The sequence below is a fragment of the Triticum dicoccoides genome, chromosome 7B, assembly GCF_002162155.2.
Source record: "Triticum dicoccoides isolate Atlit2015 ecotype Zavitan chromosome 7B, WEW_v2.0, whole genome shotgun sequence".
NCBI classification, from domain to species: domain Eukaryota; kingdom Viridiplantae; phylum Streptophyta; class Magnoliopsida; order Poales; family Poaceae; genus Triticum; species Triticum dicoccoides.
The window spans coordinates 172,618,534-172,643,259 of NC_041393.1; positions in this window are offsets into that span (position 1 = coordinate 172,618,534).

Below are 24,726 nucleotides of genomic sequence, written 5' to 3' on the forward strand. Positions count from 1 at the left end.
TCACGTCAGCTCGCTCCACTCGTACCCCCAAATTCCTCACCTCACTCCTACAGAAAACCCCAGCTCCCCTTCTTCCTCACTCCTACAGAAAACCCCCAACTCCCCTTCTTCTTCGCTCGCACTACAACTAGGCTCGTCATTCGTTACTCTCACTACTAGGGAAAAGCCTATACACAGAATCTTACCAGCAGCGCTCCTCAAAATACCACGCTCCTGCTATTTAGCAGCAGCGCGTGTTATCAAAACACGCTGCTGACAGGAAAATAGTAGTAGCGCGTCCACCGCAAACCGCGCTACTGCTATAGTTGCCATGACCTCGCCCCCCCCGCTAGTTATAGCAGTAGCACGCTATACTGAACAGTGCTACTGCTATAGAAGTTAGCAGTAGCGCGCTTCTAGGAAAACCGCTACTGCTAAGATCAGCCCACAAGTTTAGTCCCACCTCGCTCCGTGAACAGGGTGTTTACCACCTTAAATATGTTATTTCTGAAACTAGCACAACCAGTTGGTCTTCACTGAACTCTATGTGTAAAATTTGTGGCCGCAATATGAGTCCTCTCCGGTTCCTACCGGAGAGGACTCATATTGACAATTCAGATTGTACACAAAAATATCATTGATGGCCAATGTATTTTTGCGTGGATGTATTTTTTGTATAGTTACACTTTGCAGTAGCGGTTTATACGCAAAGCACTACTGCTATTCAGATTAGCTGTAGCGCATTTTGGCAAACGCGCTACAACTATCCCTACCTTATCCCCACGCGCACGACCGGCCCTCACTCAAACTCTCACTCTCGCCCGCGCAACCGTCGTCGTGCGTCGTCGCCGCCGCCGCCTTCGTCCGTCTGCCGGCGAGGTACTCCCCTCCTTCCGTCCCTCCTCCCTCCTCCTCGCACATCCTCCCTCCGCCTGCGGCCGCCCCTCCCTCCTCCGCCGCCGCCCTCCTCCCTCCGCCTGTGACCGCCCCTCCTCCCTCCTCCGCTGGCAGCCCTCCTCCCACCGCCCTCGACCTCGCCGCCCCTAGCTACCTCTCTGTTGCCCCCCACCCCCGTGCCACTAGTTAGTACTAGATTTAGTAGTAGTAGATGTTAATTTAGGGTTCATAGCTAGTACTATATGTTGCTTAGTTAGTACTAGATTTTTAGTAGTAGTAGATGTTAATTACTAGTTAACTAGGGCAGTATGATTAATAGTAGTTGTAGTTGAACTACTCTAGTTGTAGTTGAACTAGTTTAGTAAGTAAATTAATAAACTAGTTGAACTAGTTGAATTAATAGAACTAATGTATTTTTAGTAAGATAATTAATATAACTAGTTGAACTACTTTATTTTTACAAAGAACTAGTTTTTTTTCTATTTATAGTAAGTTTATATTTAGTAAGAACTAGTTGAATTAATAAAACTAGTTGAACATGTCATATTTGTTGTTATTTTTTAGTTTAAGCAATTATTCGGGATGTATTAGTGATAACTTATATGGTTTCAGGTGACCACCGTCGTCCCCGTCACCGACCCCCTCCGACATCCCCGCCGTCGTCCCACTCACCGACCCCCTCCGACATCGAGGTGAGACCAGCCAAATATCCTTGTATATGTTGTGTTGTTGCTCAAATAGGATATGTGGTTGCCCAAGTGGCCGTTCATGTTCAGTTTACATCTCCGAGTGGCCTATGTTTTGCCGGAGTGTTGATTAATTTCCGTTCCGGAAAAATTTCAGGCGCTCGATATGTCCTTTTTTAGCAAAGGTCATGCCGGATTTTTTCGTGAATTTTGGCATGACTTGTGCTAGAATATGTACAAGTTTAATCTTTGAATTATGAACGTAGGAAATGTCGTACTCGGACGATGACAGTCTCCTGGGGGAGTGTAGCTGGTGCCACGACGATCGAGGTATGTGCGACAGGTTCGTTCACCTGGACGAAGATCGGCGCTTCAGCATAAACTCGAGGAGACCTTCGATTGTGAAACGGTACGCAACAACGACAAGTGTTTTTTTCGTATTTAAGCATGACTTCAACTATTTCAACGTCTAATTTTCATATTTTACAATTCGACTAGCTCATCCCATGCCATGCAAGACGCTATGTCTTGGAGAGGATGGGTTTTGAAGACCATGAAAATTTTGAAACAAAGAAAATACACCTAAGGACCCATCATGATATGGATTTTGAAGTAAATCTGTGCAATGCTCAGAGCGTAACCCATTTTGGTTGGCAAAATTCGGAAGCATTTTGCAAAATGTATGGTTTTTATGAGGGTATGATTGTCACCATGGATCTTGGTGATCCTGACATCAAGCAAGACAATATGGACATTTGGGTCCTTGTTGATACGCTTCCGATTGTACCGCTATGTGAGTTTCTCAAACATAGTTATTAACTAATTTATATTGTTTATTTCAAAATAGTTGATAGCTTATTTCCATTGACAGCTTATTTTGATTCTTCAAAGACTGTGCGGAAGATGTTAGATAAAACCCACTACACCGATGTCACCGAATTAACGTATAAGGAGAAAAATCATCTGATCGCATTTTGTACTCTTCTTTAGAATTACAATAACTATTATTGAACTCCTCCAAATTATGGTGAATACGTGCCACTAGTGCATGTGTTGAACCACGGTAACTTCTCTGGAGATACCCTGGTAAGATTTTTTACTATTACAACATCCGTGCATCTTTTGCATACTTCTAAAACTAGTACATCGTTGCTAACTACGAAGTTATTATTATGTTTTTCAGCAGAAACTCCTGATGGATTGTGTGCCTCATCTGATGTCTCTGCATGGTCGCCTCTCAGTTCTGAACATACTGCCAGGTAAATCTACGGAGCTCACCTGTGCATATCGGATTTCTAAAACCCGTGAACACATGTTCATCAAAGAATGGAAAATGTATGGAGATTCTCAAGGAAGTTCTTGGAAGTAACATTCAGCGAAAGGCAAGAATTGGAGACAGGCTAATCTCCATTCTCCATAATGGAGAGTCAGGGGCTATCTTGTTTTTTGCTATTTTACCTTAGAAAATGTAGTAGGTCTTAATCGAATGTAATAGGTCCTATGAGGTACAATATGTTTATTATGTGGTAATGTCTTAGAGTCGATAATGAGTACTTGTGATTACGACTAGTGACCAATTTGCTATGTGATGTCATTGATGAAACCGATGATCTTGAGGAGGTGTTATATGACAATGATGTATTATGATGATAAGTTGTTAATGATATGATGATGATGATGATATTATTATATCATTGGGTGAAAGAACCGCGGATTAGTTTCAAGTGGATGGACATCCACTTGAAACTAGTCCACGGTTCTTTCACCCCGTGATGTAATAACTCATTATGATGTAAAAACAATCTCTAAATTCCTGTTGTATGAAAACTTGTGTAAAGGTGTATGAATACAACATGAAATAAAAAAGAAATAAAATACGAAATAATAGTAGTAGCGCGGGAAAGGAGAAGCGCTACTACTAATTACCAGTAGCGCTGTTCTGAAGAAGCGCTACTACTAAGTAAATTTAGCAGTAGCGTGGATCTAGGCGCGCTATTGCTAAGCATTAGTTGTAGCGCCTTATCAGTAGCGCTCCTACCCGCGCTACTGATAGGCCTAAAACCCGTGCTGCTGCTAGGCTTTTCCCTAGTAGTGTTTGCTCAAATCCTTGAGCGCGACGCGACGCCCTCGAGGAAAATGGAGTCAGCTGACCCCAGTGCCAAGAAGATGAGGCTCCCGCCAGCGGTGACACCTGTTGTAGATCCCACACCCGGCAGTGCGGGGAGAAGCAGCGACCCCGCCCCCACCGGATCCCAGGAACCCTTAGAATCTCGGGTGGACCGCATCAGCGATCTCCCGGACGCCGTCCTTGGGGAGATCATCTCGCTTCTCCCCACCAAGGATTGCTGCCGCACCCAAGTCCTCTCAATTCGGTGGCACCCTCGCCATGCACCTTAATCTCGACTGTCGTCAGCTATCTCTCTTCAATGGTTTTGAAATCCCCAGAGCCATCATCTCCTCCCACCAGGGCTCCGTTCAAAGCCTCTGCATCCCGTCATGCTACCTGAGCAAGCATACCATTCCCTCCATGGTGGATGCCTGGCTGAAATCCCCTGAATTCATAGAACTACAGTTGCTTTAGTTCTACTATTCCCCTGGAAATCACATACCATGTACCGAATGCCATGAACTTGTGCCCTCAGCACAGATGTCCATCTCGCGGTTTTCCTCCTCTCTCCACACCGCCACCTTTGCGCTGTGCTACTGTCGGATCTCGGGTTCCAGCAGACCCTTGAGGTTCGAACACTGGGGTGCACATGAAGATCTATCCCCTACCAGCTCACGTCTCGAAGTCTTGCAAAGATCTAAGCTAGAAAGATGAACACACAAGGGACACGAGATTTATACTGGTTCAGGCCACCATTGTGGTGTAATACCCTACTCCAGTGTGTGGTGTGGTGGATTACCTCAGGGGCTGATGATGAATAGTACAAAGGGAGAACAGCCTCGCGAGGGGTTGTTCTTGAGCTTGTGCGACGAACTGCTTGGGTGAGTTCAGTCGCTTTTCTCTCTCTCCGGTTGGTTTTCAGATGCCTCTACCTTGTGGTGGCTAGTCCTATTTATAGAGCGAGGCCCTGGGCCTCTTCCCAAATAATGAGCAGGAAGGGCGCCAACAATTGGCCATTTTGAAGGGGAACATATGGTGCACTTATCCTGACTAAAGTTGGTCTTCGACTGCCAAAGGCTCTAATGGTGACACCGCCCTGGGCTCCACGATGACCTCCATCCTGCCGTTATGCTGGTCTTGGTCTTGTTGCACCAAAACGGTAACCTTTGCCTGATGCCTTGGCTTGTGCTTGCCCCCTTAGCATCGAAAGGGAAACATGGACGCTGCGCTGGCCGGTGCCCGCCTGGTGCCCGCCTGGCCTCCGATCGTCATGGCTTGTGTCACGGGCCCCTCGGGAGGTGCCCTGCCTTGATCTCTCCGCCTCCTCGCGAGCCTGCCTGAAGAGGCTGCCCCTGAGGAAGCTCCCCGTTGTCCACCCCGCGAGGCTTGGCCCCTCATGAGGGTCTTGAGCTTGAGCTGATGAAGCTAGGCTGCATTGGGCCCCCACTTGAGCCACGCCGCAGGCCGCAGGTAGGCAAGTCCGGGGACCCCCGTTCCCAGAACACCGACAGTAGCCCCCGGGCCCAAGGCACGCCCGGACTTGGCTTAGGACAGAAGTGAAGGGGCAAGTGCAAAGCGCCACGGGCCCCAATAGCCTGCGGCCTTGGGCGCCACGTGGCAGTCAATTGGACGTGGGTGTCCCCGCTTCTCCACGACGCCTCGACCACTGCATGACTTGACAAGTCCCTGCATGCAAAAATGGGTCATGATTACCTGCGATCATGGAGGCCGGTGGTTGGCCTCCTCCGGCTATAAGTACGGAACGGCGCGAGCCGCTCCAGTTCATCTCCCTCTGCTACTCCTCCTCTTCTTCATCTTTGCCATCGCTATCTACATGGCTCCGGCGAAGAGGTTCACAGCCGCGGAGAAGGGAAAGGCTCGCCAGGAAGGGCCTGACTCTCCTCCGACTAAGCGCGGTCGGGGCCGCCCCCGCAAGCACCCTGCGTCCCCCGTGGTGGCTTCCCGCAGTCACGGAGGTGGCTCCCTGCGCGTAGACGAGCGCCTGGTCGCCGATGGGAGGCACGCCGTGGTTGCGCGACCCCCCAGACCACGCTTCCGCTCGGAGGAAGTGCTGCCAGAGTTCGTTGTATGGTCGGCAGACCCGACCAGCACTTGGCTCCAGCTTCCTTGCTTCTTCATAGGTGAGCTTCCGGCCGGCGCTCCGGGCGGCCTCTGGCTTCAGGCGGACGGCTACTGTAGTAGGGCCTCCTGGGCTTCACTGGCGGTTTCCGCCGCCGGGGGTTTGGCCCTAACCCGCGGCTGGCAAACTTTTCCTCGTCCGCGTGGCCCGAGCTGGCGGTGCACCCTGCACTTTAGGTTCGACGGTGATGCCACCCTCTACGTGAGGGTGTTCGGGGAAGACGGTCGCCGTGCTGGGTGCTGCCCCGAGGACGATGACCGTGGCAGGGCGCCCAGCCTCGGCGTTGATCGGGACGAAGACGGCGGCAGGCACGTGGATTGCAGCGACCGGGGCTCGCCAAGCTTCGGCGACTCTTCTTTAGGCAGCAGCTCCTCCAGCGGTGGTCGTGACCAGCCTCCACGCCGTCGTGCCCGCCTGGGGGAAGGTAGCGGGCCAGTCCGGCGGCGCGCCCGAGTGAAGTGAGAAGAGGGAGTCTGACCGAGCTCCGGAGGCGGCACGAGCCCTCGTCGTGGGCTGGTGCCGAGCCAGTCATGCCTGTTTTGCCCTTCTTCTTTTCCTACAAAGAGAGGAAGTAGTGTAGGGCCCTGCGGGTGCGTGTTGAACTGTTATTGCTAATTATCGTGTTGTTTCCACTATTTCCGTGCTATGTTTCTATGCCGTGTACCCGTGTGCGGGAGTTACTTAACCCGTGGAGGATTGCAGCGGTCTTTGCCTCCGGAGGTCGAGGCCTTGCCGTGCACTTTATGTCCTGCAAGGATTAGTCAAGAGGGGTGGCTTTTGGTTCGGTTGCGGGGGTGACCGACCCAGGTCCCGTGCTTGCGTCGCAATGCCAGCGAGGCAAGGACTGGGAGTGGTGCTCCCTCAACGGACCTGGATAGGAGAGCTTTAGGCGGCCGAGACAGAAAACACTCGTGAGGGCACCCGCGCCTCCCTCGCGAGACTTGCACGAAGGAAAACCAAAGCAGGTGAGCAAAAAGGAACAAGGGGGGGTCGCGCCAGAGGCTAGGATAGCTTCGATAAAACTCCAAATAAGGAAGAGAAAGCCAACTGCAGAAAGCAAATGAAAAAGCCGCGTCCGGCACCTAATCTAGTCTTCGACGTCTTCTCACAAGTGCGGAGCTAAGTGCTGCCACTGGGCATGGGCGGGAGCCCCCGAGGCCCGAGGGCGGCACTCCGGAGACTCCGGGGCGTGTACAGCCCCACTCATTATTACGTGAGAGCGTCACGGGCAGCGAACTTCACAGGCATTGGCCTTGTTCATAGGCACCGGGCCGTCTCCAAAACGCGGTAGCTTCACAGGCATTGGCCTTGTTCACAGGCACCGGGCCTTCTCCAAAACGCGGTAGCTTCACAGGCGTTGGCCTTCTTCACAGACACCGGGCCTTCTCCAACACGCGGTGGCTTCACAGGCATTGGCCTTCTTCACAGGCACCGGGCCTTCTCCAAAACATGGTGGCTTCACAGGCGTTGGCCTTCTTCACAGGCACCGGGCCTTTTCCACAGGCACTGGGCCTTCTCAGGGGTAGAATCTCCAGAGATGTTGAATGTTCCACGCGTTCTGGATGGGTACTCCCTCCTGGGTCTCCAAGCGCGCGGAGTCGGGCCTGGAAACATGAACAACCTTGAACGGGCCCTCCCACATGGGAGAGAGCTTGTGCAGCCCTTCCATGGAGAGGACCCGCCTGAGCATGAGGTCCCTGAGGGAGTCCTGGACTAGGGGGTGTCCGGATAGCTGAACTATCATCGTCGGCTGGACTCCAAGACTATGAAGATAGAAGATTGAAGACTTCGTCCTGTGTCCGGATGGGACTTTCCTTGGCGTGGAGGGCAAGCTTGGCGATACGGATATGTAGATTTCCTACCATTGTAACCGACTCTGTGTAACCCTAGCCCTCTCCGGTGTCTATATAAACCGGATGGCTTTAGTCCATAGGACGAACAACAATCATACCATAGGCTAGCTTCTAGGGTTTAGCCTCCTTGATCTCGTGGTAGATCTACTCTTGTAACACACATCATCAATATTAATCAAGCAGGACGTAGGATTTTACCTCCATCAAGAGGGCCCGAACCTGGGTAAAACATCGTGTCCCTTGTCTCCTGTTACCATCCGCCTAGACGCACAGTTAGGGACCCCCTACCCGAGATCCGCCGGTTTTGACACCGACATTGGTGCTTTCATTGAGAGTTCCTCTGTGCCGTCACAATCAGGAAGGATGCCTTTTCCCGTCTTTAAAGACGGCGCCGTCGTCAAGGGAGCCTTGGCCGCCGGCCAAACTATCCGGCTAGGTGGTTTTCTTATGACTGCCTGTTCGGCCACCGCTCCGACGATGACTTCTCAGGTCATCAAAAGCGATCTTCACGTCAGCTCGGAATTCGCCGAGCAGCTAGATCCGATTGAGCTTTCCTCCGTAAACGAGCTCTTGGATCGCATCGCCGCCCTGGGAGTCGCTACAGACTATGATCAGATTGGTCTTAAAACCGATCTGAGAGAAATTAACTCTCCCTAGGCTACCCACCATGTTGTTGTGGTAGAGGAACAATGCGGCGACTCTTCTTCTATGTTAAAAACCAGCTATTCTGGATTCCCGCAGAGGGACGGACGTCAATCAAATACTGAACCTAAAGTCAGGCATCGGACCAGATTTGTTGGAAGGCATCCAACCAACCAAGCTTCCAAATCCGGAAACTTCTTGGCCTTTAAGCCTCAGATCGGGCGGGGTTCCGAACTTTATTCCACCCGCCCACCCAAGCATAAGCGATCTATCTCAAATACGACAAGAGCCCGATGAAACAGTACATCATTACTGGGCTAGATTCCTCCTGGCTATGAACAGGATAAAGGACTGCCATGAAGAAAGCGCGATTTCAACTTTCTGCAACAATTGCACGGACAAGGGAATCATAAACGCCATAAGTCATCACAAAGTTACACGCTTCGCCGACCTAGCAACCATTGTACAAAAATACTGTGCAATGGAGAGGGCCTGGAAAACTGAAACCAGGTTTTGGGACAATCCAGCCCTGAATACAACCCCAGTCGGAAATAAAAGGGTGTGTCATACTCAAGCACCTGGATTCAAAACCAAAAAGCAAAAAACCCCGAAAGGGCACGGAACCGTACTGGAGGGATGGCTCAACGGACCCTGCAAAATCTACAGTACGGATGGCACCACTCCAACACATAGCCTTCGAGCATGTTGGATACTACGGCAGGTGGCCGAAAGTGGCGAAGGCTTTCTAGCCCCGGACAACCAGCCCAATAGTACTAGTACGGTATTAACAGTCTTCGAGACTTTCGCATCAAATAACATGCGGAGGCGAACAATCCGCAGCCTCGCCGAAGTCTACCAAGTAGCAACAACGAATCCATGGAGTGACACAGCTATCACCTTCAATGCCAGCGATGAACCTAAATTCCGAACAGCTCGAGCACCAGCTGCATTGGTCCTCAGTCCGATAGTATACGGCTTTGGTCTTACCAAGGTACTCATGGATGGCGGCAGCGGATTAAACCTCATCTATGAGGAAACTCTTCAAAAAATGGAAATTGACTGGAGCCGCATTGAGCAAAGTAGCACAACCTTCAGAGGAATAATCCCTAGTCGAGAAGTACGCTACACAGGAAAAATCACATTAGACGTAGTGTTCGGCTCGCCGGACAACTACAGGTCCGAAGAGGTCACGTTCCAAGTGGCCCCATTCGGCAGCGGATATCACGCCTTGTTAGGGCGAGAGGCATTCACAATCTTCCAAGCTATACCCCATTACGGATACATGAAGCTCAAAATGCCCGGGCCCAATGGAATAATCACTCTTGTCAGTGATCCAGATATAGCACTCCGCACTGAAAATAAGACAGCCGCATTGGCCCTAGAGGCATTATCCAAAGCCCTAGCGGCAGAGGAACTCACTGCGCTGCCCTCCACGGTGGATAGGGACGATGTGATACTCGATAAGAGGTCTAAGTCCACCTCTTTTAAACCAGCAGACGAAATAGTCAAATTCCAGGTCCATCCAACGGACCCCACAAAGACGGCCTCCATTGGGGCACAATTAAATCCTGATGTAGAAGCCGCACTACGAGAATTCCTTCGGGAAAATTGGGACATTTTCGCCTGGCACCCTTCAGACATGCCAGGAATCCCACGCAGGCCGGCAGAGCACAGCCTAAATATCCTAAAAGGATTCAAGCCAGTCAAACAGGCTCTTCGGCGATTTTCCGAACCCAAAAGATAGGGAATGGGAGAGGAGCTAGCCAAACTCTTAGAAGCCGGATTCATCAGAGATATCAAACATCCGGACTGGCTAGCCAACCTGTTAATGGTACCAAAAAAGGACAAATCCTGGCGCCTTTGTGTCGATTTCAAAGACCTTAACAAGGCATGTCCAAAGGACCCCTTCCCTCTCCGTCGCATCGACCAAATCATCGATGCTACCGCAGGGCACGATTCATTGTGCTTCCTCGACGCATACTCCGGATACCATCAAATCAAGATGGCGGAAAAAGACCAGGCCACAACGGCAGTTATTACTCCATACGGACCATTCAGCTTCAACTCAATGCCCTTCGGACACAAAAACGCCGGCGCAACATATCAGCGCATGCTTCAGACATGTGGTCGTCAATACCAAACACGTCAAAACTCTAGTAGACGACTTGAGGGTGACATTCGACAACCTCCGAGCATATGATATTAAGCTCAACCTGGAAAAATGCGTTTTCGGCGTACCAGCCGAAAGCTCTTGGGCTTCATTGTATCCGGTAGAGGAATTGAAGCAAACCCAGCCAAGATTCGAGCTCTGTCACAATTGGATATCCCAAAAGACCTCAAGCAAATACAAAAACTAACTGGATGTGTGGCGGCTCTAAGTCTCTTCATCTCCCGTTTGGGAGAAAAGGCACTGCCCCTCTATCGCCTCCTCCGGCGCACCGAACATTTCGAATGGACGGATGCTGCCACGGCCGGACTCGAAGAAATAAAGGCCGTATTGGCAACAAATCCGGTCCTGGCCACGCCCAACCTGGGCGAACCAATGTTGTTATATATCGCAGCAACACATCAAGTTGTCAGCGCGGTACTCGTCGTCGAACGAGAAACAGAAGGGCACAAATTCCCTCTTCAAAAACCAGTGTACTACGTATCCACTGTCTTAACTCCATGCAAGTCCCGGTACCCACACTATCAAAAGACAGCGTACGCGGTGTTCATGGCATCCCGGAAGCTGCGACGCTACTTTCAAGAGTGTTCCATAACGGTGGCCTTCGAAGTACCTCTCAACGACATTATAAACAATCGCAATGCGACGGGCCGGATTGCAAAATGGGCCATTGAGCTCTTACCATTTGATATAACCTACAAACCACGGCGAGCTATCAAGTCGCAAGTTCTGGCTGACTTCATCGCCGAATGGACCGAAGCCGAACTCCCTAAAGAGTACGGCGCATACTCCAATTGGATCATGCATTTCGACGGCTCCAAAATGTTGGCTGGCTTGGGAGCTGGCTTCGTCTTGACGTCCCCAACTGGAGACACAGTCCAATATGTGCTTCAAATAATGTACACGGACTCCAACAACGCAGCCGAATACGTGTCCCTTCTACATGGCCTCCGGATGGCAATCTCCATGGGTATTCAACGCCTAGAGGTGCGCGAGGATTCAAACCTTGCAATATCCCAAGTAAATGGAGACTTTGACGCCAAGGATCCGAAAATGGCAGCCTACCGTAACGCTGTCCTAAAAATGTCAGCCCGGTTCGAAGGACTCGAATTCCACCATGTAGCCCGGGATAATAACCAGGCAGCAGACGTGTTGGCACGCATCGGTGCAAAACGCGACGCCGTCCCTCCAAACATCTTCCTGGAGCGGCTCTTTAAGCCATCCGTATTATGGGTAGAGGAGTCCGGAAATAACAATCCGGAACCAACTGCATCACCTAACGCAGAACATTCTGACTAAATCGGTGGCTCAGCCAATGAAATAACAGATTCAGCCCACGAAATACTAGCAGTAATTGCCCCGTGGACGGAACCATTCCTAGCCTACTTAATCAGGCAGGAACTTCCCAAAGACCAAAATGAGGCCCGCTGCATAGTTCGGCGATCTAAAGCCTACAAGGTCCATGAGGGAGAACTTTATAAGAAAAGCACAACCGGAGTCCTTCAAAGGTGTATCTCCGAAGAGGAAGGGCGAAATCTCCTGGCTGAAATTCACGCCGGACTCGGCGGGCACCACGCCGCCACCCGGGCCCTTGTAGGCAAGGCCTTCCGTACAGGATTTTTTTTTGCCGACCGCCCGGGCAGATGCTCAGGACTTAGTCCAACGATGCGTCAGTTGCCAGCTCTTTGCTAATCAGAGCCACATGCCACCCACCGCCCTCAAAACTATACCCATTACTTGGCCGTTCGCGGTCTAGGGGCTTGACATGGTTGGACCCCTTAAAGGGGGAACCCACAAGCACAAATACTTATTGGTCATGGTGGACAAATTCACCAAATGGATAGAGGCCAAGCCGGTTAATACGGAAGAATTTGGACCTGTGATAGACTTCATACCCGGGGTAGTACACCGTTTTGGCGTCCCCCCACAGCATCATCACTGATAATGGCACGAATTTCACGGCCGACAAGGTTAAACTCTAGTGCAAAAACATGGGCATCAAGCTCGACTACGCTTAAGTCTACCACCCTCAAACTAATGGTCAGGTGGAACGGGCAAATGGTCTCATCATGAGCGGCATTAAACCCAGATTAGTGCGGTCCCTCACGGAATCTAACACGCACTGGGTAGAGGAGCTCGACTCCGTACTCTGGGGGCTGCGGACCACGCCAAACCGCACAACCAGATTCACACCATTTTTTAGGGTATACGGCGCTGAGGCAGTTTTACCCTGCGATATAATTCATGACTCACCTCGCGTGCGCATGTACGAGGAAAGAGAAGCCGAGTTGGATCGGCAGGATAGTTTGGACGCTTTAGAGGAGGAGCGCGACATGGCAAAATCCCGTTCCGCATTTTATCAATAGCAGGCTCGAAGATATCAAAGCAGAGAAGTACGGGCCAAAACCTACAATGTTGGTGAGCTTGTTCTACGCCTGCCGGACAAGAAAAAGGACAAACTTAAGCCCAAATGGGAAGGTCCCTTCATCATCGACCAAGTCCTTACCGGCGGCGCATACCGTCTACGCAACGCATCTGACAACCGACTCGAGCCAAACCCATGGAACACAGCCCGTCTTCGAAGATTTTATGCCTAGCGTCGGACTCAGGGTTCGTCTCCTTCCTCCGTCCACCTTTCATGTTTTTCGCTGTCTTTGTTTTCCCTCCTTTTTCCTCCCTCTTCTAGTACAAACCTCTTGAGGGCTAATCTCCGCTTTGTTCGCACTCACTCGATGTTCTACTCGCACTCGTTATACCTGGGGGCTTCTTTAAGAGAAGCTTATTTATATGGGCTTCATGCCCACCACATGTGTCACACTTCCGCATGTACCTTTTGATCACCATTATATGCATCGATATGACTTAAGTTTTGGCCAAGCCGGGTTGCCTGGCTCCTGTGCTTACCCCTACGTTCCCGATTGTTCGACTAGGACGTAAAGAGAGCACCTCTGCGATTGTTACTGCTGGGTCAGCCGGATGTGTACCTCAGACTAGGTGAAGCCGAAGGCTAGCGTTCTTAAGGGAATATTCAGTCGGTGACCTGAAAGATGATTTATTACTTACTTATTTATCTGCCCCCAGATGCTTTTTCTACTATTTTTGCAATCCGGACATGCACTTTAGGGCATGCCTCCCAGGGAAAGGAACCCTTAACGGAACTATTCTCTCTGGAAGATGTTTCTTACTAACCATGTAATATAACATAGCTAGTTGGGCACTTGTCTGATAAAGCAATTATGACCCCTACGCCTTGTCTCCATGCATGCCCCGGTTCTTTTATAACCATCAGGGTATTCGGACACACTCCGGACTGTTGGGTCCCGAGGTTGAAGCGAAAAGGTCCGCAAAGGCAAACGATCTACAATCCGGCTAGAAGGCATTTTACATGTCATTTTAAAATTACATCGTCAAATAGACTGATTGTACTCCTCTTCAATCCCATCTAACAGGCTGTCTAATTTACAGTCCTGTTGGGAATATTTCGCGGCCAACTCTTCTTGGCCGTACATCAGGCTCACAGGGATCTCCTTCCCATCAGGCCCCACAGGTCCGACCTCGGCCATGTGGTTTGGGTCAGCCCTCGGGTACCGCGTCTTCACCATGGCCCAGGCCTCCCTGGTGCCTTGACGGCAGGCCGATATCTTCCACAGACGGAGACGCCGCCGTACTCCCTGAAGCTTCTCAACAAGCTCTCCAAGACCCTCGGGTACGGAGACAGAAGGCCATAAGGCCTGCACGACGCCACTCATTGCCTACCGAACACGTTCGTGCAGTTGCAGCAGCTCGGGAAGAGGGTCTCCCGTGGAACCAGGCATCTCCTCTGCCGGACGACCTGTGAGCACACCTACAGACACACTTCTGTCAATCAACTTCCTCGCCGAACTCTTCTTTTCAAAAGAGTTTGCTCAAGCACTTACTATAAATGCCGCGACGAAGCCGCCGATCCTCCTTTACGGAGTTAGACAGCTGGACCCGAACATCTTTTAGTTCTTCGCCCAGCTGGGTGTTGGCATCTTGTAGTTTGTTCCTCTCCTGCTGCACCCTCATAAGCACCCTCTCGCCAGCCTTCAACTGGCGCAGAAGCTGTTGCTTGTCCGAATCTAGTCCGGCATCCTCTGCAATATTATTGTTAGACTATACACACACGCCGCACTTCATAAACTACTTCCTTCAAAATATGCATTACCAGAGGGGGTCTCCGTGGCTCCCCCGGCAGCGGCTAGTGCGGCCTCAAGTTGGGCCTTGCATTCTTGAACCTCCTGAGATAGGTGGGTATTCTTCTCAGTAAGATCCTGCATAACAATTGATCCTTAAATCAGTTAGTTTAACTATTTTAAGTCTCGGGGGCTACTGGCATATATAACTATTAAAATTCCTTACCCGTATGTCCTTTACATACTGCTCTGTGGCTCTGGTTAAACCATCTTGAGCAGCACGGAGGTGCGCGTCTCCCGCATTAAAGGCATTTAACGCCTCAGGGGAGAAACACGCGTCACGAAGAAATGTCCGACGGCGCCTGTGATTCATGGCGCTCTCCACCTCAGACCTGGTGGCGGACAACCTGTTGGCATCCTCCATTGGAGGAGCATCCGGCTCACGCCTTGCGCTCGCCTCCCCCTCCGGACCAGGCGTTGGAGCCTGGCTGGCGGAGGCTTGGTGGGCACCCTCTCTGGACTCAGTCCGACGAGCGCTCTTTCTCCTGGAAGAATCATGAGCATTAATATGCCTCCCAGGAGTCTTTCCCTTAAAGGACAATGGTGCACCATACCTTTGCGGCGACGTTTCTATTCGCGCTGCACTCATCTTCCGCCTGCTAGGCCGCACTGACCTCGTTTGGTCAGTCGCCGCGGGCTCGTCTTCCTGCCGTAAGGGCACCTCCTGCCAAGCACCATTGGTGCACGGTGGTCGGAAATAAGCATTAAAAAAGTAACGGTGTCAGGACTTCGGTCGTACTCACCTGGGAGGCCGGACACAAACCGGGGTAGTCAGCCGTAATGGCGACTAAAGCATTATCTATGCTGAGCTGGTGGAACACCCCATCAATCAAGTCCACCTTAATGTCTGGATCCTCTTCGGAGGCCGGATCAAGGGATCTTCCTAGATCCTCGGGTTGTGGAGTTGGGCTTTTTATGCCCTCCACATCCCGGCGCAGTTCCTGCGTTGAAACCATAAGGTAAGACACTTATCTTTGAGAGCGCGGATCAAATATTTAAACGTCCGCTTACCCAGCTTCAAGGGTTATTCATGGAGAATCCATTCAATGGACTCGTGCAGAGGAAGTCCTCCTCCTCCCCCTTGTACAAGCCGGACAGGATCTTCACCAGATCGGCGACCGATCCCGGTCCCGTGCGGCCATGACGGGTGGCGTCATTCTCCCCGTTAAAATCCCACATGGGGTGGCCCCTATATTGGAGCGGCTGCACCCCTCGCATAATGCATGTGGCCATGACTCCAATCATGGTTAATCCGGAATGGGCTAGTAGCCGTATCCGACCCATCAGATAGTGGACGCTCCTATCATCTTCCCGTTGAGGGCTCCGTGGGCGCCAACTCACGCGTTTCTTCAGAGGAGCGTTGCTAAACTCTGGGAGGCCGATCCGAACCGGATCCAGCAGCGGGGCGTTTTCCATATAGAACCACTCCGAAGGCCAGTCTTTGGACGCCTTCTTTGGAGTTCCGGATAGATATCCGGTCCCGGCGATGCGCCATATTTCGGCTCCGCCCACTTGATATATCGACCCCCCGTGAGAACGGGGTACGAGGCAAAACAGCCTCTTCCACAGCGCAAAATGGGGCTCGATGCCCAAGAACAGCTCGCAAAGAGCTACAAAGCCCACGATGTGCAAAATGGAGGCAGGCGTGAGGTGGTGAAGTTGGAGTCCATAGAACTCCAGGAGCCCCCGGAGAAACGGATGTATAGGAAATCTGAGTCCCCTTATTAAGTAGGGGACGAAGCATACCCGCTCTCCTTTGGAGGGATTGGGGACGCTCTCCGCCTGCTTCCCACCCTTGTATGTGGCCAGTCCGGCTCGAACCGGAAGCATAAAGGCCGGGGGAAGGTATCCCTCTGTTTGGAGCGTCACTAACTCGCTATGCGGGACTGAGCATCTCCTCCAATCTCCTGGCTGAGGACTGGGAGCGCGAGAAGAGGAGCCGCGCCGACTGTCCATGTTGGAATGGATTTTTTTGTCAGATGCGCCTCGATGAGTACTTGCGGAAGGAGGATGGTGTGATTTGGATCTGGATCCTCGCCTCTCTTATAGGCAGCTTATTTGCGCGGCTAGGGGGTAAAACGTAAGAATGCCCTGGCTCTTCGCATTCGTACGACACGTGGAAGAAGGTCATTATTGGACGTAGAAGCCAAGCAGCGCAACATTTATGAAGCAACCGGACACTATCCGGCAAACACCTGGAGCGTGAAGGAGAACCCGCCTTGCAAATGCCGAAGACGACATACGCGCCGGACTCGTCGTCATTGAAGCCTGGTTCGGGGGCTACTGAGGGAGTCCTGGAGTAGGGGGTGTCCGGATAGCCGAACTATCATCGTCGGCCGGACTCCAAGACTATGAAGATAGAAGATTGAAGACTTCGTCCCGTGTCCGGATGGGACTTTCCTTGGCGTGGAGGGCAAGCTTGGCGATACGGATATGTAGATTTCCTACCATTGTAACCAACTCTGTGTTACCCTAGCCCTCTTCGGTGTCTATATAAACCGGATGGCTTTAGTCCGTAGGACGAACAACAATCATACCATAGGCTAGCTTCTAGGGTTTAGCCTCCTTGATCTCGTGGTAGATCTACTCTTGTAACACACATCATCAATATTAATCAAGCAGGACGTAGGGTTTTACCTCCATCAAGAGGGCCCGAACCTGGGTAAAACATCATGTCCCTTGTCTCCTGTTACCATCCGCCTAGACGCACAGTTCGGGACCCCCTACCCGAGATCCGCCGGTTTTGACACCGACAGTCCCCTACCTCAAGAGTCCTGGGGCGGATGTTGCGGCAGTGGTATCGCCGCAGCGCCTGTTGATACCTGGCCGCTTGCAGTGCGGCTTCTCGATGGCGTTCCTGCCCTAGCACAAGGTCTGTCCTCCGCATGGTGTCCTGCTGCGCCTCGTCGAACGCCAGGACCCGTGTGGAACGACGCCTAACCTCATGAGGGAGGACTGCCTCGGCTCCGTAGATGAGGAAGAACGGAGTCTCGCCGGTTGGTTTGGCCGCGGTCGTGCGGATAGACCACAGAACAGACTAGAGCTCATCGTGCCAGCCCCTGCTGTAGGCCTCCAGCTTCTTCTTGAAGGTCCTGGTTTTAAGGCCCCTCAGGACCTCTGCGTTGGCTCGCTCGGCCTGACCGTTGCTCCAGGGGTGCGCCGAAGCGTAGCATATTTGCCTTCCATGGTTTGCATAGTATGTTTTGAAGAGGTTACTGGTGAACTGCGAACCATTGTCGGTGATGATGCGGTTAGGCACCCCGAATCGGCTCACGAGGCCCTTGATGAACTTGACCGCGGAGCCTGCGGGGATGGTGCGGATGGCTTCCACCTCAGCCCACTTGGTGAACTTGTCCACGGCGACGTAGAGGTAGCGATAGCCTCCTGGCGCCCGAGGGAACGGGCCTAGGATATCCAGCCCCTAGACTGCGAATGGCCATGAGAGGGGTATAGTCTGCAGACCTCCCGCCGGCTGATGGATCTGCTTGGCATGGAATTGGCAGGCCTCACAAGCCTTCACCAGCTCCGCGGCGTTATTGAGTGCCGTGGGCCAATAGAACCCGCTGCGGAACACCTTGCCAACGAGGGTCCGTGATGATGAGTGATGCCCACACTCTCCATCGTGTATGTCTGCCAGCAGCTCCTTCCCTTGCTCTCTAGAAATGCAACGTAGGGACACATCATTCGGTCGTCTCCGGTAGAGCTCTCCGTCCTTGATGCAGTATGTCGTGGCCTGCCGCGCCACACGCTCAGCCTCCTCCTCCTTCTCCGGCAAGGTCCCTTGTGTTAGGTAGCTCCTGAGCTCTGCGATCTAGCACCCTTCCTGAGGCTCCAGCGCCAGGAGCAGGCGCGCCACTAAGGTCGGGCTCCCGAGGCAGGCGGCTGGGGGAGCTCCTCCCGAGGTTGCGCCGTGCTTGACAGTGATGGCGTCGTCGAGGGCTTGAAGAGCCGCTCCTCGAAGACGCCAGGATCCTGAGGTAGCCGCCTGGATGCCCTCTTGGCAATGTCATCAGCCTCTTGATTGGTTCCGCGAGGCACATGCTGCAACTCCAACCCCCAGAACTGCTTCTCCATCCTACGCACCTCCCCGAGGTAGGATTCCATGTGCTCGTCCTTTGGCTCGTATACTTTGTTGGAGAAGTTGATGAGGAGCTGCGAATCACCCTTGATGGTGAGGCGCTTCACCCCCAAGGCGACCGCAGCTTTCAGACCTGCTATCAGGCCTTCATATTCTGCTATGTTGTTGCAGACCTTTTCTCCATGCTGAAAACAGAGTTGCATGGCGTAGTAGAGCTTGTATTCAGTGGGAGATACGAGCACCGCGCCAGCCCCCGCGCCGTGTCGGGAGAACGCCCCATCGAAGTACATGACCCAACCGTCCGGTGCCTCGCTTCCCGGGGAAAGTGATCGATCCTCGCCAGCCTCGAGGCCTGGCGCCTCTGCCCATTCCGCCACGAAGTCCGGAAGCGCGGACCCCTTGATGACTCTGGTCGTGCTGGATTCTAGCTGAAATGCTTGCAGCTCGATGTTCCACTCAGCGACTCTTCCAGCTGAGTTGGGGCTCCTAAGCACCCTCTCCAAGGGGTACGCTGAGACGATCTTGATGGGATGACCTTGGAAATTGTGTCGTAGCTTGCGTGAGGCTACCAATAGCGCGAGGAGGAGTTTTTGAGGCATGGGGTACCGCGCTCTTGCATCCCATAGCACCGTGCTGACGAAGTACATGGGGTGCTCGATGAGGTTGGGAGTGCTAGCGCTGCTTGCGTCCTCCAAAGGCCGGGGCGCCTCCTGAGACAATGGAGCCCCCAGCGATCGGTCGCTTGGGGGGGGGGGGCTCTTCTGTTCTGGGCGTGCTTCCCTGCAGCGGCTGATCCTTCTCGGCAGCGGTCACGGTCTCTGTGAGGCCCTCTTGGTTCTGCTTTGCTTCGACCCGGACGGTTGCTATGGCCTTGGTCCAACGCTCCTCCCTAACCGCCACCAGGGCTGCGCTGGCAGAGTAGGGGTGGCTGCAAGGTAGAGCACCAGGGGCTCTCGAGGACGCGGAGCCACCATCACCGGAGGGCTGGTTAAGTACCTTTTGAGATCCTGGAATGCCTTGTCGGCCTCTTCAGTCCAATCAAAGGGGCCCTTCTTCTTCATCATCTTGAAGAAGGGCAGTGCTCATTCCCCTAGCTTGGAGATGAAGCGTCCTAGTGTGGTCACACGCCCGGTGAGCTTCAGCATCTCTCTGAGGGTCTTTGGAGGGCTCATGTCCTCGACTGCTTTGACCTTTTCCGGGTTGGCCTCGATGCCCCTGTGGGATATGAGGAAGCCTAGGAGCTTGCCCGAGGGGACTCCAAACACACACTTCTCCGGGTTGAGCCGCAGGTCCACCTCATTGAGGCTCGCGAAGGTTTCCTCCAAGTCCTGTATCAGGGTTTTTGCCTCCCGAGACTTTACCACAATGTCATCGATGTAAGCCTCAACATTCCTCCCGAGCTGCCGACCCAAGGCGATGTGCATCAGCCGCTGACAGGTCGCGCCTGCATTGTGCAGCCCAAACGGCATGCATGTATAGCAGTACCCTCTACACGGGGTCAGGAAAACCGTCTTTTCCACGTATTCTACTGCCATCTTGATCTGGTGTTAGCCCCAGAAGGCATCCAGGAAGCATAACAGGTCGCACTCAGCGGTGGAGTCGACGATTTGGTCGATGCGAGGGAGCGGGAATGGATCCTGCGGGCAGGCCTTGTTGAGGTTGGTGAAGTCGACACACATGCGTTCCTTTCCTCCCTTCTTTGGCACGACAACCGGGTTAGCCAACCAATCTGGGTAGCGGACCTCGCGAATAACCCCTGCCGCCTCTAGCTTGCGGGTCTCTTGGACAATGAAAGCTTGCTTCTCAGTGGACTTCCGCCTCGCTTTCTGCTTCACGAGGCGCATGTTGGGGCACACGTTGAGGTGATGCTCAATTACGCCCCTCGGGACCCCTGCTAGCTGATTAGGTTCCCACGCGAACACCTTCTTGTTCACACGCAGGAACTTCACCAAGGCCTCCTCCTGCTCAGGCTCGAGGTTGGCGCCTATGGTGAAGGCGGCATTAGTGGACCCGTCCTCATCGACCAGCACCTGCTTGGTTTCCACCTTGTCTTGGGTGAATAGCTGCTTCTTCTTGGCCGGTGCGGGCCCCTTGGGCTTAGGGGCGTCTGAGCTGGCGGGCTGTGCCGCCGTGGCCGTCTTGAAGGCAAGCTTGAGTGCCTGCAGCGCATCTCTTGTGTCTCCTGACACGGTGAGGACGCTGCTCCTCCCGGGCATCTTCATGACGTTGTAAGCCGGGTGAGTTGCTGCCATGAACCGGGCCAAGGCCGGGTAGCCGAGGATGGATTTGTAGGGAGGCCGATGGGGGCGACGTCGAAGCCGATCAGCTCTATCTGGAAGTTGTCGTAGGTGCCGAAGGTCACCGGGAGGCGGATTTGCCCTAAGGAGACAGTGGAACAGACTCCGATACCCGAGAAGGGACTGCTAGGCTGAAGCCGCTCGAGTGGCACGTGGAGGAGGCTAAAGGCCTCCGCTGAGAGCATGTTGAGGCCAGCTCCGCCGTCGATGAGGGTCCTGTTGACGGCCACTTGGCAGATGGTGGGGGTGCACAGCATCGGGAGCGCACCCGAAACGACGAGGTTGGAGGGTGATCGTCCGAGTTGAAGGCCAGATCAGCCTCCGGCGCCACCCAACCCGGGGGAGCCTCTCGGCGCTGGGAGGCGACACCGATCTGGCGGGTGAATGGCTTGACGTGGCGACTTGCGGGCGGCAACTGCGAGCCGCCCAAGAGAGCCACAATGACCGGGGGTGCTGGCGCGGCGTAGTGGGGAGGAAGAGGTCGCGCAGCTCCCCCCAGGAGGTCACCGAAGCCGTCGGTAGGTGGAGCAGCCACATGCCCGGAACACCGGTGAGGGCCATGGGAAACGAGTTAGCCATCACCCTGTCATCGCCCCCAGCCTTGAGGACAGCCTCCTCGTACGCCAGTAGGAAAACAAGTGGGTCCGTCACGCCGTTGTAGCGCTGCGGCATCTCGGGCTTGAACTTGGGCGGCCACTGCACCTGTCGCAAGGCGGGGGCCAAGGCTCGGACCCCCTGGACCCAGCACCAGCATCGCTGGTTGAAGAGGGCGGCGCGCCATGGGCACGAGACAATGAACCAATAGGAGTCAGCGGCGGGGTGGCGGTGCGGCCATCGCGCCGCACCGAAGGATGCAGGGGCGAGGCCTGCGGCTCGTTCCCCGCCGGGCCGGTGGCGGCGTTGGCAGCAGGCGACCGGGAACGACGGGGGCGTCCACCGACGGGCGCTGTTTGGGCGAGGCGAGCGGAGAGAGCAGCCCGACGCTCGGCGCGGGCTCGGCGAGCGTCAGACATGGACCGATGGAAGATCACACATGACCAGGGGAGGAAAGATTCCGGTGCACCCCTACCTGGCGCGCCAAATGTCGGATCTCGGGTTCCGGCAGACCCTTGAGGTTCGAACACTGGGGTGCGCACGAAGATCTATCCCCTACCAGTTCACGTCTCGAAGTCTCGCAAAGATCTAAGCAAGAAAGATGAACACACAAGGGACACGAGATTTATACTGGTTCAGCCCACCATTGTGGTGTAATACCCTACTCCAGTGTGTGGTGTGGTGGATTGCCTTAGGGGCTGATGATGAATAGTACAAAGGGAGAACAGCCTCGCGAATGGCTGTTCTTGAGCTGGTGCGATGAACTGCTTGGGTGAGTTCAATCGCTTTTCTCTCTCTCTGGTTGGTTTTCAGATGCCTCTACCTTGTGGTGGCCAGTCCTATTTATAGAGGGAGGCCCTGGGCCTCTTCCCAAATAATGAGCGGGAAGGGCACCAACAATTGGCCATTTTGAAGGGGAACATCTGGTACACTTATCCTGATTAAAGTTGGTCTTCGGCTGCCAAAGGCTCTGATGGTGACGCCGCCCTGGGCTCCACGATGACCTCCATCCTACCGTTATGCTGGTCTTGGTCTTGTTGCCCCAAAACGGCAACCTTTACCTGATGCCTTGGCATGTGCTTGCCCCCTTAGCACCGAAAGGGAAACATGGACGCTGCGCTGGCCGGCGCCCGCCTGGCCTCCGATCGTCATGGCTTGCGTCACGGGCCCCTCGGGAGGTGCCCTGCCTTGATCTCTCCGCCTCCTCGCGAGCCTGCCTGAAGAGGCTACCCCTGAGGAAGCTCCCTGTTGTCCATCCCGCGAGGCTTGGCCCCTCGCGAGGGTCTTGAGCTTGAGCTGATGAAGCTGGGCTGCATTGGGCCCCCACTTGAGCCATGCCACAGGCCGCAGGCAAGCAAGTCTGGGGAACCCCCTTCCCAGAACGCCGACAGCTACCTACCAGACAATCTAGTACTAAACCTTCGACTCCCATTTCTCAAGAAACTTTCACTTGTGCGGGTTCATATATCGGAGGCCTCATTGCACAGCATCATCCTCTCCAGTTGCCCTGCGCTGGAGTGCTTGGTTCTTGTTTTCACAGTTAGAATCGGTTGTCTCCAAATAAAGTCGCCTAACCTTGTAAGAATTGGAATATCTTTTGATGGAAGGCAGCTCATCATCCAAGATGACCCTTCACTTCAAAGTTTGATCCTTGATTCTAGTTATTCACCGTGGCAAGTAACCGTCCTCTCTGCGCCTATACTGGAGACCTTGGGTGTAATACTTGATCTATGTGCTCATTTCAATATGGTGTTTGGCTCCACAGTTCTTCAGGTACTTTATATTATCATCTACACTTGTAACCATAAGCTGCATTTTAAATTTCTATGCATAATTTATATATCATCTTGGAGTACACAATTTGTACTAATATTATGTTCCATGCTCAACGAAGTGTTTCTCCATGGATGGCCTATCAATGGTGCTGGATTCTGTCAAGATCTTATATATCCAAATGAATAGTTTTGATCTAAACAAGATTATTGGCTTGTTGCAATGCTTTCCATGTCTGGAGAAGTTGTATATAAAGGTGGTAATTTCACGCACATTGGAAGCCCGCATATAGTGTACTAGAATTAACCGTTCAACTGTTGCTCTTTCGACACTCTTATTTTAGACGTTAACTGTTTTCAATCTTCATCTCTATTTAGGCAACAGGACGGGGTAAGAAAGTTATAACCAATCGGTGGATTCGTAAGCATCAGGATTTTCTCACTTATCATGAGATTCGATTGAAGACAATAACGCTAGAACGATATGTAGCCAACCGTCCAAACACAAGATTTGTCACATTCTTCCTACTGAATGCGAGGTTACTATTGTCCATCAGGCTTAAGTTTATCAACAGCATGGTTTTGACGGATGGGTATGTCGAAGAGCAAAAAAGGAGTTTCAGGTGGGCAAAAGAGCTTCTGAACGTGCCTGGCTTCTATTTACAACATAATGTGGTCATAATCCAGTAAATTTTACGACCTAGGATGTTCATTCTATGGACCTGACCGATCCATTTGACTTTGACTGCCGAAAACAGTGCTGGAGTTAGATGTTGTTGCCCTTTTCAATCTGTGTTTTTTTGTAAACCTGATGAACAATTAACCCTCGTGCTTTTGTACAGTTTTTAAGCTGGAGTTAGATGTTCCTGCCCTTTTCAACTCGGCTGTGACTGTCATATTTTCTTTGAAACAAGGCAAATGGCTTGCCATTCGTTTAATTTAGAGTGAAATATTGTAACAAATCCCAACTAAGGGAAATAACCAAAAGCCAAGTGATTAGCCCCCACCAGCACCCACAAACTTATTTCGAACTAGCACATCCAATGGGCTGTAAATTTTCATAGGAAAGGTTGCATGACCGTGACAGATTTGAATTCTGACATTTGGGACCCGCGAGGAAATAGCCTATCCAAGGTGGTGTCGACTTACTAGCCAGTCAACAAATGATTCTGCCTACCAACCGTTGGATTGACATCCAACATCTGTCGCGTATCTTCTATCTCTTGTCTTCTTCTTCCTCCAGCCGCCCAAACCAAACCACCCCATCGGCTCCGCTTGCTCCCGCCTCCCATGGCTGGTT